We start from the raw sequence: 15,177 nt of genomic DNA, 5'->3' as shown, positions 1-15,177 counted from the left end.
AACCCTAACTTCTATCCCTAAACCCTAACCACCCTCCCCACCACTCCATCCACCCACCACCCTCCCCAACCCCACCCTACCCACCACCCCCAGAAGACCCCTCCCCCAACCCCCGGCCGCCCGCTCTCCCACCCTCTGCAGCCCCTCCGTCCACCCTCTCACAGCCGCCCAACCCACCAATCCCCCCACTGGAATTTTGCTCCCCTCCCCTACCCCCGACGAGTCTCACTCCAATCCCTTCACCCTCGTTTAGTTTCAATCCCCTCCCCCCGTTCAGTTTCCAGTGTACGGCTGCAATGAGTGAAGGAGCGAAAATCAACGTCGAAACTTGACGAGGGTTGGGGGAGGGGAGTAAAACTCGTCGGAGGTGAGGGGGAGGGGATCGAAATTCGGGGGGGGGGGGCTCGCTGGGGTGGGCGGCTGCGAGAGGGTTAGGGAAAGGGTTGCGGGGGGTGGGGAAGGGGCGGCCGGTGGTTGGGGGAGGGGGTCTGCTGGGGTTATGTGTAGGGTGGGGTTGGGGAGGGGGGTCTGTTAGGGTGGGTGGTGGGGAGGGTGGTGGGGAAAGTGGTTAGGGTTTAGGGTTAAGGTTTAGAGTTAGGATTAGGGTTAGATTAATGGTTAATTAGGGTTGAAAATAACAAAATAAAGGTTAATGACTAACAACAATTAATGACAGTTAACGCCGTTAGTCATTAAGGGTATTTGGGTGTATTATGTTGAAACTGAGGAGTACCCGGTGTATTTTCAAAAGTGCGGGGGTACCCGGTGAATTTCGTGAAAACTTGGGGCATTTGGTGAAAAAACCGGTAAATAAATTTCTAAAGTTTTCTTATACCCTTTAATCTTGCAAATAATCTAATTCACTCCGTATTTGACTATTTGACTTTAGTAAATAAATATTTTCCTAAAGTTTTAAACTCCAGTTTATTTTTGGGAGGATATTATATTAAGTGACTAACTTTAGGTATTTTTTGTTGACGGAAACTTCGTAGGAGGCGAATTTTAGGTGATATTGCTACACTTGGGACGCGTTCGAGGTAATTCACAATGTCCATTAACAACTAGAATCCCGTTAGGAATTGTATGTGCTATGTGTAATACATGTGGTTATGTGATTCTATGTTTATGTTAGACATATATTATGTGACATGAATAGTATTAGTACTTGTTAGGACTAAAATTTATTATATTTATAGTACATACTATCCCTACGTATAATACATATGTATCTACTAGCATTTGTTATTACTTTTGAATTTATAATGTACATAGGTAACCATCATGCTAAAAATTATACTAATATTGATAATCTAACTTAATGGGTATAACTAGTGTGTTAATGATGTTACGAACGGTATTATAAGTTGATATATATTGTGACTCTACGAGGCTCTAATGATGAATGTATTGGTTACTATGAATTATGGACGTTGATTATTATAATTCTATAAAGTGGTTAAGTTGTGAAAAATATTTATTGAACTAAAGATGTTCCTGTTAATGTTAATGTGATATTTGATGTGTCACAACTTTTAAAATCTATTAATAACGTAAACTGAAAACATTATTGAGGGAATTATCCTATGGACTTAGATCCTCCATAGGTAATGAACAATACTTGATTTTATTATGTTATAACTCTTTATTGTCTTCCTCCTAATACTATTGGTGCGCATTGCGAATACCCATTAGATTTGTGAGGGGTGTGCACACTAGGGATGTTCTGCAAAAAGATATTGGCCATTACTCTTAATCTATTTGGGTGATCACCCATGTTGAAGTAGGTGGTTACTGGGATTAGTCTCGGCCTACTGATGTTCAAATTCCCTCTAATAATTAAGTTTGTTGTTGTATGACTCATATAAACTTGAAATAATTGAAATGGTTAATCGTATTATATACTTGTTTGTATTACGTTATACTTGTCTGTACTACGTTATACTTGTCTGTATTATGCTATAAAAATTATTTTCAAAATATAATAATAATTATTATTATTTTACAAGATGGAGTTGTAATTACTTAGCTTTCGCTAATTTTTGTGTTTTTGTTTTTCTTTGTTCTTTTCCTATTAATATTATGCAGGTTGGTTAAAGGGAATATGTTGCAGGAATGAGCGAATCTATAGTTTTTAGGTTCACCTAGTTTAATTAATATTATAGTACCTTTATTTGGGATTGCTTAATTTACTTTAAATTAGACAACTTAGTTGGTTATTTTGATACTTTGGTTTGTAAGTTGAATTTTTATTTTTAATAATTAGCCTTGCATTTATTTTTAACAATAGATGCGGCGGTAACACCCTAAACGTTTAGTCAGATATTTTATGAAAAGTGAATGTTTGTTGAACCCTAGTTTTGATAATGACAAAGAAACAAAGGAACAAACTAAGTAGTGAACTAATGAGTTATTTAAGTGTATGGTGTTTAAGGTATCAATAAAAGGAACTGGGAGAATACGAAGTCAATGAAGAAGTCAAGAGAGGATTTCAAAGGCTAAGTAAAGAAGTTTCTATGTTGATACTGGAGCAAGCATTGGATCAAGAATAATAGAAGCTAGGCGTTTTATTTTCTAGTTCCAATGTAAAGGAACAAAGAAAGAATGGTAAGGAACTGTGGCAGTCTATTTGAGAATGAGAGTTTGTTCCTTTGTAAGGAACAAACTAAGTGGCACTAAACAAATATGTTAAAGGAACTTAGTTAATAAAAGGAACTAGACTTAGCGTGCAACAATATAAACGGTTAAAAATATATTTGAGTAAGTCATGCCTAAATTATAGGAAATGTTATATCTAATTTCAAATGATAAAATCAGTTTTAAAAAGAAAATCTGTTTAAGAAAAAGATTTTATTTTTCGGAAAATTAAGAAAATAAATATCCGGTTGTTAGAAAGATTTTGTTTAAAAGATATTATTTTCTTAAAGATTAAAAATTCAGTTTTAAAGATAAAATATTTTTATAAAACTGATTTTCGGATAAAGCTCAAGGAACTCCTATTACTTAGGAGTAATGGCTGAAAAATATCCACGTTCATTTATAGTTCATGGGATCATGGGACATGATGTGAAAACGTGTTCCTTAGGGGAAGGAATATCATGGGTTAATGGACTAAACATGTACTCTAGTTTTAATCCCACGTTCTTCATGATTAACACTATAAATATAGAAGTCTAGATAAGTTCCAAATTGTGTCTGACTAAGTAATTAAGTGAGTTTAACTAATTAAGTGTCAGTGCCTTCATTCTCTCATAATAGCCATTTGTTCTTTGCCTTCTTACTCTAATTCCACTAAGCTTATTTCGATCAATTGTATTTTGGTTTTTGGGGTAAGGGAACTTTGAGTGAAGTTCTGTAAGAGAGAGGCTTGAGTGAAGCTTGTATGTGTGAGAAAACTTCGAGTGAAGTTGAGAGGAACTGCTGTTAAGGGAACAGTGGCTCAGGAACTTGAGTTTAGGAACTCAAGGTGTGGCTCGAGTTAGAATTAGGTTGTAACAAAGTTGTTTGGCCTAATTAGTGAAAGTGTTGAGTTTAAAACCCCTAGTGGTCGAGGTTGTTTCTTCTTGTTGGGCCCAAGAAGTTTTTCCTTGTAAAAATCCCTTGTGTTTCTTTAGCTTGTTTATTCGTTTAAGTTTTAATTTCCGCAAAAAGTTACGTTTATTTCTACACCTACAATTCACCCTCCCTCTTGTAGTGTTCCTAGGGAAATAACAATTGGTATCAGAGCCAGAAATCACGTAAGATAGGAAACCTTATTGAGACAAAGATCCAAGGAACAATGAATACCACCGAGAAACTTGAAGAAGGTTATTCCATTCAAAGGCCTCCTATGTTCAATGGGAAGTACTACAACTATTGGAAGAACCGCATGGAGATATTCATCAAAGCTGAAAACTATCAGGTATGGAGAGTCATTGAAGTAGGTGATTTCGAAGTCACAACTACAAATGACAAAAATGAGGTAACTCTAAAACCCCTCTCTGATTATGACAAATCTGATTTTGAAAAAATGGAAGTAAATGCCATGGCTATTAAATTGTTGCATTGTGGACTTGGACCCCATGAGCATAATAGGATCATGGGATGCAAATCCGCAAAGCAAATATGGGATTTACTAGAAGTAACCCACGAAGGAACTAATGAAGTTAAAAGATCGAAAATTGATTTACTTATGAATCAATATGAACTCTTCTGCATGAAATCCAAAGAAAGCATCCGAGACATGTTTACTCGTTTTACTAACATTATTAATGAGTTGGCTTCTCTTGGAAAGTTTATTTCATCTGAGGAACAGGTTCGAAAGGTTCTTAGGAGTCTTCCTAAGGACAGATGGATGGCTAAAGTCACTGCTCTTCAAGAAACAAAAGACTTCACTAAGTTCAACTTAGAACAGCTGGCAGGGTCACTTATGACTCATGAGCTTCACCTTGATACTGAATATGGTGAAAGCTCCAAATCAAAATCAATTGCTCTCAAAGCAGATGATGAAGATGATTCAGACTCAGAAGAAGAAGAAGCAACCCTCATGGTTCGAAAATTTCGAAAGATGTACAGGAACATGAAGAATGGAAACTTCAAAGGTAAAACTAAGAAATTTTCTAACAAAGCTGCGTGTCATAAATGTGGTAGTACAGATCACTTCATCAAGTAATGTCCTCTTTGGGAAAATGACAAAACCAAAGAAAGGAACAAGGAACGCTTTGCCGAAAGGAACAAAGAATCAAAAGCACCTTTCTCTAAGGCAAATGTGCGCAAAGCTATGATAGCTGCTTGGGGAGATTCAGAGACGGAAGAAGAAGAGGAACAACCAACTGAAGAAACAGCAAAACTTTGCCTCATGGCAAACACTGACGAAAAAGAAGATGAAGAAAAGGTTGAGGTAAGTCAACATGGTCTTGAGTCAGACTTAGATGGTAAAACTAGGCCTGAAATATATGATCTTCTTTATGATGCAATTCTTGAATGTAGAGATGAAAGTGAAAAATGTAAACAAACGGAACAAGCATTAAAAGTCTGCAAGGAACACATAGAATGGCTTAAGAAAATGAGAACAGATGTCGAAACAAGATTCTTTGATTTATTTGATAAAAACCTAAAAATCAAAGAATGTTATGAAAGTTTGAAAAATGAAAATTATCTAATTAAGTTAGAGATTTCACACTTGAAGGAATTTGTCCCTGTTCTGAGTTCCTTTGATATAAGATCAACCCCTTTGAAAGGATACAAATCTGAGATTGAAAAAATGAATAAAGAGAAAATTATTTTAAAGGAACAGATCTGTAATCTTAAAAAGGAACTGGTTGTCGCAAGGAACAGAGGCAAAATCATGAAAGTTCCTAAGTGGATTGAGAAACCACAGACCAAGAGGAAGGAAGGTCTTGGTTTTGAAAATTACAAGAAAAGGAACAAGACAAAGAAATATGTGGATCTACCTAGTGACAAGTTTTGTATGTATTGTGGCAAGGTAGGTCATTACATAAATCAATGTCAACTAAAATCTGAGATGATTGGGAAAAATGTGACAATAAGTAAGAAAAAATGGGTTGTCAAAACAAATCCTAGTCAAGAACAGGAACCCACGAAAAATAGGGTTCCTTCAACTAACAACTAGTTGATTTTTGCAGGTTGGAATGAGAGGGAACAACACATGGTATCTTGATAGTGGTTGTTCCAAGCACATGACAGGAGACAAAACTAAGTTTCTCTCACTCACAACCTATGAAGGTGGAAGTGTAACATTTGGTGATAATAAGAAAGGTAACATAGTTACTATGGGTAAGGTCGGTAAGTCACCATTACACTCCATTGAAAATGTATTTTTAGTTGAAGGTCTAAAACATAATCTATTAAGCAATTTCTCAATTATGTGACAAAGGAAATACTGTAAAATTTGATAAAGAAAAATGCTTGATCATCAACATTAAAACTAAGAAAGTTATCTTGGAAGGAACAAGGAAAGGGAACACATACATTGTGGATCTAGACCTTGTTCCTCAAATCAACTTAACTTTTCTTAGTGTTATTGAAGATGATTCACTTCTCTGGCACAAGCGTCTAGGACATGCTAGCTTTTCATTACTTGAGAAACTTAGATCAAAAGATCTCGTTTTAGGATTACCATCCATAAAATTTCATAATGATCAAGTTTGTGATGCATGTGCACGAGGTAAGCAAGTAAGATCCTCTTTCAAATCTAAAACGATTGTAAGTAACACTAAACCATTAGAATTAATTCATATGGACTTATGTGGACCCATGAGAATTCAAAGTAGAAGTGGAAAGAGGTATGTACTTGTAATTGTTGATGACTACTCTAGGTACACTTGGGTTATTTTTCTCACTAGTAAAGATGAAACTTACGATGAGTTCCTTGTCTTTGCTAAAAGAGTTCAAAACCTAAGTGGATATAAAATACGGTTTTTTCACCAAATACCCCTGACAAAAAAATTTATTCACCAAATACCCGAACTTTTTTCAAAATTCACCAGATACCCCTAACTTTTAAAAAAATTCACCAGATACCCCAAATTTTGAAAAAAATGACAAATAATGCCCTTAATGACTAACGGCGGTTAACTCCGTTAGTCATTAGAGTTAATTAACCCTAAAAAACCTAAAAAAACCCTAAAAAACCTAACTAATCTAACTCCCTCTCTCTCCCCTAACCCACCCCCCCACCCAGCCCCCTCCCCCACCCAGCCCCCCTCCCCCTCGCCGGCAACCCCCCCCCTCGCGCCAAGTTTTCCGGCAGCCCCCCTCCCTCACTCTCTTCGCGCCTCCCTCCCCCTCCTTCCTTCGCGCTCCTCTTTCCGGCAGCCCCCTCCCCCTCCCTCGCTCACTCTCGTCGCTCGTCGCGCGCGCCTCCCTCCCCCTTCGTCGCGCCTCCCTCCCCCTCCCTCGCTCTCGTCGCGCCTCCCCTCCCCCTCCCTCCCTCTCCCCCTCCCTCACTCTCGCCGGCCGCCGCTGCTGCTGTTGTTTTCGCTGCTGTTGAATCCTCTGCCGGAAAGAGAACCGCGAAGGAAGGAGGGAGGGGGAGGGGAGGCGCGACGAGAGTGAGGGAGGGGGAGGGGGCAAGCCGGAAAGGCGGCGTGAGGGGAGGGGCCGGCGAGGGGGAGGGGTGTGGCTGGGTTGGGTGGTGGGTCTAGGGTTTGGGGGTTGGGGTTGGGTTAGTTAGGTTAATTAGATTAATTAAGTTAATTAGGTTAATTAGGGCTTAATTAAGGCTAATTAGATTGACTTAGGGCTAATTAAATTGACTAATGGCAAACTTGTAAATATAAGCTAACGGAGCACTAACGTCCGTTAATAGTAAGGGTATCTGGTGAATTTTTTTAAAAGTTAGGGGTATCTGGTGAATTTTGAAAAAAGTTGGGGTATTTGGTGAATAAATTTTTTTGTCAGGGGTATTTGGTGAAAAAACCGTATAAAATAATGCACATTAGATCAGATCATGGCAAGGAATTCGAAAATTATAAATTTGATGACTTAAGCAGAGATAATGGCCTAGATCATAATTTTTCTGCCCCTAGAACACCACAACAAAATGGTGTTGTAGAAAGGAAAAATAGAACTTTGGAGGAAATGTCTAGAACCATGTTAATTGCTAGTGAACTTCCAAGGAACTTTTGGGCTGAAGCTGTTAATACTGCTTGTCACATAATAAATCGTGCCATGATGAGACCTATCATTAATAAAACTCCTTATGAACTTTATTTGGAAAGAAACCAAAATCATATATTTTAGAACATTTGGTGCAAATGTTATGTGCATAATAATGGAAAAGATAATCTTGGAAAATTTGATGCAAGGAGTGATGAAGCAACATTTTTAGGATACTCCTCACATAGTAAAGCTTATAGAGTATATAACAAAGAACTATGTGTGTTGAAGAAAGCATTCATGTAATCTTTGATGAATCTGACAAAATAATCCAAGCATACAGGTTGATGACTATGAGATAGGGTTAGCACAACCAAGTACAAGGAACCAAGATTCACAAGAAGAAGAAGAAGTGAAAGAGGAAAGGAACGAGGAATTTGAAAATAATGAATCAATGATGTTCCTGTTCCTCAAGGAGGAGAAGATGCTCCTGTTCCTCTAAATGAAGGAACTGAGTCCACGAGGCTAACAGAGGAACAACTGAGCAGAGTTCCTCATCTACTCAAGGAACTCATGAGGAACAACATGTTCCTATAAGAGAGTTTCAACCAAAACCTTGGAGATTACAAAAGTCACATCCTGTGGAACTCATAATCAGCGACATATCCAAAGGTACGCAAACTAGATCTCAGTTAAGGAACTTTTGTGCATTTCATGCGTTCCTATCAATGATGGAACCAAGAAATCATGAAGAAGCCTTAACTGACTCTGATTGGATTACTGCAATGCAAGCTGAATTAAATGAGTTTGAAAGAAACAAGGTATGGCATCTAGTTCCTCATCTAAACAACAAAAGTAATTGGCTTAAAATGGGTGTTTAGAAACAAACTAGATGAATATGGAACCATTGTAAGAAACAAAGCTAGACTTGTAGTAAAAGGTTATAACAACAAGAAGGAATTGATTATGAAGAAACCTTTGCTCCTGTAGCTAGATTAGAAGCCATTAGAATTTTAATTGCATTTGCTGCTTACATGGGATTAAATTATATCAAATGGATGTTAAGTGTGCATTTTTAAATGGCTATCTAAACGAAGATGTATATGTTGAACAACCCCCTGGTTTGAAAAATAATCTCCCAAATCATGTCTACAAGCTTGATAAAGCTCTTTATGGGTTAAAACAAGCACCTAGATCATGGTATGAGAGATTATCAAAGTTCCTTTTAGAAAACAATTTAAAAGAGGAAAGGTTGATAAAACCTTGTTCCTAAAATCTAAAGGAACTGATATTTTGCTTGTTCAAATATATGTTGATGACATCATATTCGGAGCTACTAATGAAACATTGTGCAAAGAATTCTCAAGTCTCATGAGCAATGAATTTGAAATGAGTATGATGGGTGAGTTAAATTTCTTTCTTGGACTACAAATCAAACAAACTGAAAAGGTATAATTGTTCACCAACAAAAATACATAAAGGAACTATTAAAGAAATATGGCCTCGAAAATTCAAAGATAAATCACACTCCTATGGGAACTTCAACTAGATTAGATGAAGACTCCATAGGAACAAGTGTTGATCAAACAAAATATAGAGGAATGATTGGTTCACTTTTGTATCTAACTGCTAGTCGTCCAGACATAGCTTTCAGTGTTGGTTTGTGTGCTAGATTTCAAGCAAATCCAAAGGAGTCTCACCTCACTGCTGTGAAGAGAATTCTTAGATATCTTAAAGGAACAGATGATCTTGGACTCTACTATCCAAGAAGTGATACATTCGAACTAAAAGGATATGCAGATGCAGATTATGCTGGAGATCTTGTAAATAGGAAAAGCACCTCAGGTATGGCACAATTCCTTGGTCATAGTTTAGTTTCTTGGAGTACCAAGAAACAAAACACAGTTGCTTTATCCACTGCTGAAGCAGAATATGTAGCAGCTGCTGCATGTTGCTCTCAAATGCTTTGGATAAAACAACAACTTAGTGACTATGGAATAAACTTTGAATGTGTTCCTATTTATTGTGACAATACAAGTGCTATAGTATATCTAAAGATCCAGTGCATCATTCTAGAGTAAAGCATATACATATAGACATCACTTTTTAAGAGAAAATGTTGAAAAAGGTTTGATTAAACTTGAGTTTTGTCAAACTGATTATCAGATTGCTGATATCTAACTAAGCCTTTGCAAAGATAGATATGAAAAATTAAGGCTTGAGTTAGGTTAATAAAAATTAAGTGATTGTTCCTATGTCATTCCCCCATGTTTGAATCAATTTGAGTGACTTTGTGTGCTAAAAATAATTGTGTTTAATTGCCTAAGACCATTGCAAATTGGAATGTTGCAAAACATAAACATGAATTCAAAGAAATTAAACAACTCACAAATGTCACATAATACTCCCCTTACTGTTCCTAAGGTACGAAACATGCATGATATGAAGGACATTGATATGTAGCATTAGTTGTTCCTATAGCACAAGTTCCTTAGCATTTATTTTCTTTCAAAAATTAAAATTCATAAAAATCCGAAAAATCCGAAATCCCAAAAATAAGGGGAACCAGTTTAAATTAAATCTTGGTTCTTATTTATCTTTTCGTTTTCTTTTTATTTTTATTTTTATTTTATTTTTCTTTATTTCTTTCCCGCGTGTCATAATTACTATTACATGCAAAACTTCCTTCTTTAATTCATCTAAGAAACCGTGTTCCTCTCAAATCTCTTCATCTTCACCATAGCCGAAACCTCATCACACCCTTTGATACTCCATAAAAACCTCCAAACCTTCACAAATCATGGCAAAAACTTCAAGAAACTCTTTTTTTCCCACATCAAAAACAACCGACACTTCAAAAATGGAAAATACTTCATTTCCAACAAAACCCTTGAAACCGACATAATTCAAGAAAACCCCATAGAGGAACAACAATTAGAATCTCCTAGAAGGAGTATGCGTAGAAGAAAGTTAATTGGGGAAGACGATGAAGAAGAAACCCCGGAACAATCTCAGGGGGAAGAAGAAGAAATCACCTGTTCCTTCCAAAGGAACTGTTTCTTCTCTTCCAAGAAAACGGGTCGAACGAAGTGAATCTAGGTATGTTTTGGGTTTTTGCGTCGATTTAGAATGGGCAATAAATGAATTCTAGAATTAACCTCCATTCTAAAGGAACAAGGCATGGAATTCTTGTTTGAATTCGCCTTTAATAATGCTCTTGTTCCTCTAGCTGATGAGTTTGTGCAAATTTGTTAATACTAATGGAACTTGCACAACTGAGGTTAGAGGAAAGAAAATAAGGTTTAATCAAGCACACTTTAAGCAAAGTATGGGAAGTTCCTTGCAAAGGAACTGATTTGTTTTAAACGGAAAGGAACTGTTTCCTTTCCGAATTTTCCTCAAGACAAAATCTTAGAATATTTTGGAGGAACAGCTGGCCAAAACAAACTTAACCATAACCTACTCTTCCCCTTCACAAAGTCTGTTTAATTGGTTTGGAGAGCACTCATTCCTCGAACTGAAAAGAGGAATGAAGTGGGTCTCTGGATATGTGTTACATGTTTTGCTTGGACCATCACATACAAATCAATTTCCCTTCCCTCTTCATTCAACACTTAACTCACTGTATTGAGAACAATTGTGTAATTGGGTACGGTGCTTTGATAACATCTTTACTTCATCACTTTAAAGTAAGACTTTGGTTGGACCACATAGGAGTCAAACAAGGGAACATCTTGAATGAGAAGACCCTAAATGGACTTGGCTTGTCTGTCCAAGAAGGTGTCTCATCAAGGAAGATGGCTCCAGTTCCTCAGAAAAAGAAAACTGCCTAAACTGACTTAGAAGAAGATAATGAGTTATCTTGGAAACCCTGTTCCTAACCGGAGGAACCGAAACCTAAGAGGCGCAAACACATTCCATAAGCCTAAACCTCTGTTCCTCGAGAGTGAGGAAGAGCACTCGTAGAAAATTGCTCAGTTCTCTGTTCCTTCCAACAAGGACTCTCCATTAGTCCTTTCGGATAATGAGGAACAGGTACCCTCACTCTCAAGGAACCTACTCCACCACCATCTCCAAACTCTCTGTTCCTTTCACAAATTCCCTCCATTTCACCTTCATCCTTCTCTGTTCCTTCCAGTTTTGAGCAGTTGAAGGATGAAATAAAAGGCCCAAATCCTTTTGCTTCCACCTCCACAACTCTTCCACCCACACCACCATTCTTCCTCCCATTTATCACCCTTCACCTTCTGTTTCCATTCCGGAACAGATGACCTTCCACTCAACCCCTCCAGTTCCTTCACAAAATCCCCATCTGCCTCAGTTCCAAGGGTAAGGAACAGGAACTCCGGATGATGCTAACTGGGTAAATGAGTTGTCTTCCTGCTCAACATATGATAAATTTTACTAATCATCTTCATTGGACTTTGGATGCCAAAACTGATACATGTAAGTCTTATGAAGAGCTTGAGTGATACAGTGGTTGCGCACAAAAGAAGATGGACTATATGGCTCGTGCCTTGGAGGAGTTGAAGGAACAGGTTGGACTCAATCATGGGGTGGTGATGAAGAAATTAGAGGATGTGGTTGAAGAAGAAGTTGTAGAGGAACACCATTCCCCTTCCCTTTCTTAGTTTTTTTGTTGTTCCTGTTTCTTTAATCAAGGAACACAACTTTTGTTTAATCCTTTTTCTTTTCTTTCTTTGTTTTGTTATGGAACAAGTGCTATATAATCAATGACTTTTGCTATAATGTCTATGTTTCTAAATGATTTGCATAATTTCTTCCTTGGAATGGCTAGTATTATTTAAGTGTATGGTGTTTAAGGTATCAATAAAAGGAACTGGGAGAATACGAAGTCAATGAAGAAGTCAAGAGAGGATTTCAAAGGCTAAGTAAAGAAGTTTCTATGTTGATACTGGAGCAAGCATTGGATCAAGAATAATAGAAGCTAGGCGTTTTATTTTCTAGTTCCAATGTAAAGGAACAAAGAAAGAATGGTAAGGAACTGTGGCAGTCTATTTGAGAATGAGAGTTTGTTCCTTTGTAAGGAACAAACTAAGTGGCACTAAACAAATATGTTAAAGGAACTTAGTTAATAAAAGGAACTAGACTTAGCGTGCAACAATATAAACGGTTAAAAATATATTTGAGTAAGTCATGCCTAAATTATAGGAAATTAGTTATATCTAATTTCAAATGATAAAATCAGTTTTAAAAAGAAAATCTGTTTAAGAAAAAGATTTTATTTTTCGGAAAATTAAGAAAATAAATATCCGGTTGTTAGAAAGATTTTGTTTAAAAGATATTATTTTCTTAAAGATTAAAAATTCAGTTTTAAAGATAAAAAGTATTTTTATAAAACTGATTTTCGGATAAAGCTCAAGGAACTCCTATTACTTAGGAGTAATGGCTGAAAAATATCCACGTTCATTTATAGTTCATGGGATCATGGAACATGATGTGAAAACGTGTTCCTTAGGGGAAGGAACATCATGGGTTAATGGACTAAACATGTACTCTAGTTTTAATCCCACGTTCTTCATGATTAACACTATAAATATAGAAGTCTAGATAAGTTCCAAATTGTGTCTGACTAAGTAATTAAGTGAGTTTAACTAATTAAGTGTCAGTGCCTTCATTCTCTCATAATAGCCATTTGTTCTTTGCCTTCTTACTCTAATTCCACTAAGCTTATTTCGATCAATTGTATTTTGGTTTTTGGGTAAGGGAACTTTGAGTGAAGTTCTGTAAGAGAGAGGCTTGAGTGAAGCTTGTATGTGTGAGAAAACATCGAGTGAAGTTGAGAGGAACTGCTGTTAAGGGAACAGTGGCTCAGGAACTTGAGTTTAGGAACTCAAGGTGTGGCTCGAGTTAGAATTAGGTTGTAACAAAGTTGTTTGGCCTAATTAGTGAAAGTTTGAGTTTAAAATCCCTAGTGGTCGAGGTTGTTTCTTCTTTTTTGGCCCAAGAAGTTTTTCCTCGTAAAAATCCCTTGTGTTCCTTTAGCTTGTTTATTCGTTTAAGTTTTAATTTCTACAAAAAGTTACGTTTATTTCTACACCTACAATTCACCCCCCCTCTTGTAGTGTTCCTAGGGAAATAACAATGTTTTATAAAGTTTTGAAACCAAAGTTTTGGGGTGTTACACTATGAGTGGAAATTCAAAAGATTTTTATTAAAAGATGTTATAGCTTCAAATATAGCTCTTTTGTACACTAATAGGTGGTTGGTTATGTAGTTTGCTGCTGTAGAAATTTAGTGAAAATGTCAGAACTGGACTATATTGGGAGATTGTTTTGAAGACCCATACTAGAATATTAAATGGAACTTTTAAGTTCTACCTCATAGTGTTGCAAATAAGGTCAATAGCTGTGGAAGTAACCTGACAAACTATATAAAATATGTTTTCATGGCTCATACATCTTTGTTTTACCTCTATATGTCCCGGGATTTGTCTGGAATTTATTGTCTTATCTATGTCCATATTGACCAACAAACTCACTTGAGTGAGTTTGGGTTTCCTTCTATGCTCTTACTGTTGTGACCTTAGTTTTTTTTCTCTTTTGTTTCCTTGTATGTTCTGTGGGCTTAAATCTACGAGTCAAACTCTTTCTTTTTTCCTTCTCTTCTTTAATCTTCTCTTATTTTGTGTTGACTCTTGCTCTACCTTTCTTCCATCATGTGTCGTAACTCCTCTTGCTCAGACTAAAATTGGAAGTTTTCATAATGCTTTTTCAATCTCTAAGTGGATTCCTGGTGCTGGTCCAATTGTGAAGTCTGGCCTTAATAGGGGTCGTCAACTTATCTCATATTAACAAAGACGCTTGAGTGGACCTTAAATTGGTGCATATTGCATAGTATGTTTGACATGTGAATTGTCCCTAGATCTAGTTTTATTTTTTACTTTAGTTTCATTTTTTTTTTTGTGGAACACTTTGTTATTATGTCTATTACTTTTCCACTTGTTTTCCCTTGATTATTGTAGGATCTTCTTCATTTGTGGGGTCTGTCCATACTGATTTCTTGTGCGCAAAGTTTTCATTTGATACAAAATCTGTAATTCAAATATTTTGTCTTTGTGCAGATACCTATTGGAACATCAGGAATTCGCTATGCAAGTGACACTCTCCCAGTTTTCATTTTGAACTCCAAAGCCCCTGAAAGAAAACTATGTCAGAAAGCGCACTACTTGTTTACCTATGCCAGATGAGACTAATTTTGGGATGCCAGGATCTAGACCTCTCCAGACCATCGTAGGTATATTTTAGTTTGATATTTTGGATGCTTATAGCAACTTGGTATTGTTAATTGAATTATGCTTCTTTTTGTTCATCCTGTTTGGAACGTTTTATTTTTTAATTTTTGAGCCAAAACGTTGACGTTAAATTATCATTAATGTATAAGAATAAACATACTCAAGTCATATCTTGTTTAATTTTACTCGTTGTGTACCAAACAGGAAGAACAATTTGAAACTAAGCCAGTAAGTTGTATCCTATATGTATATCTTCAAACAAGTGATGATTATTGCTTTGAATGTTATTCCAAGAGAAAAAAAAACAAATGATGTTTAGAGGTTGA

Source organism: Beta vulgaris, chromosome 2 (genome assembly GCF_026745355.1).
Source record: "Beta vulgaris subsp. vulgaris cultivar EL10 chromosome 2, EL10.2, whole genome shotgun sequence".
In the NCBI taxonomy this organism is placed as follows: domain Eukaryota; kingdom Viridiplantae; phylum Streptophyta; class Magnoliopsida; order Caryophyllales; family Amaranthaceae; genus Beta; species Beta vulgaris.
The sequence above is the reverse complement of the archived record's forward strand: the minus strand, read 5'-3'. Positions refer to the sequence as shown.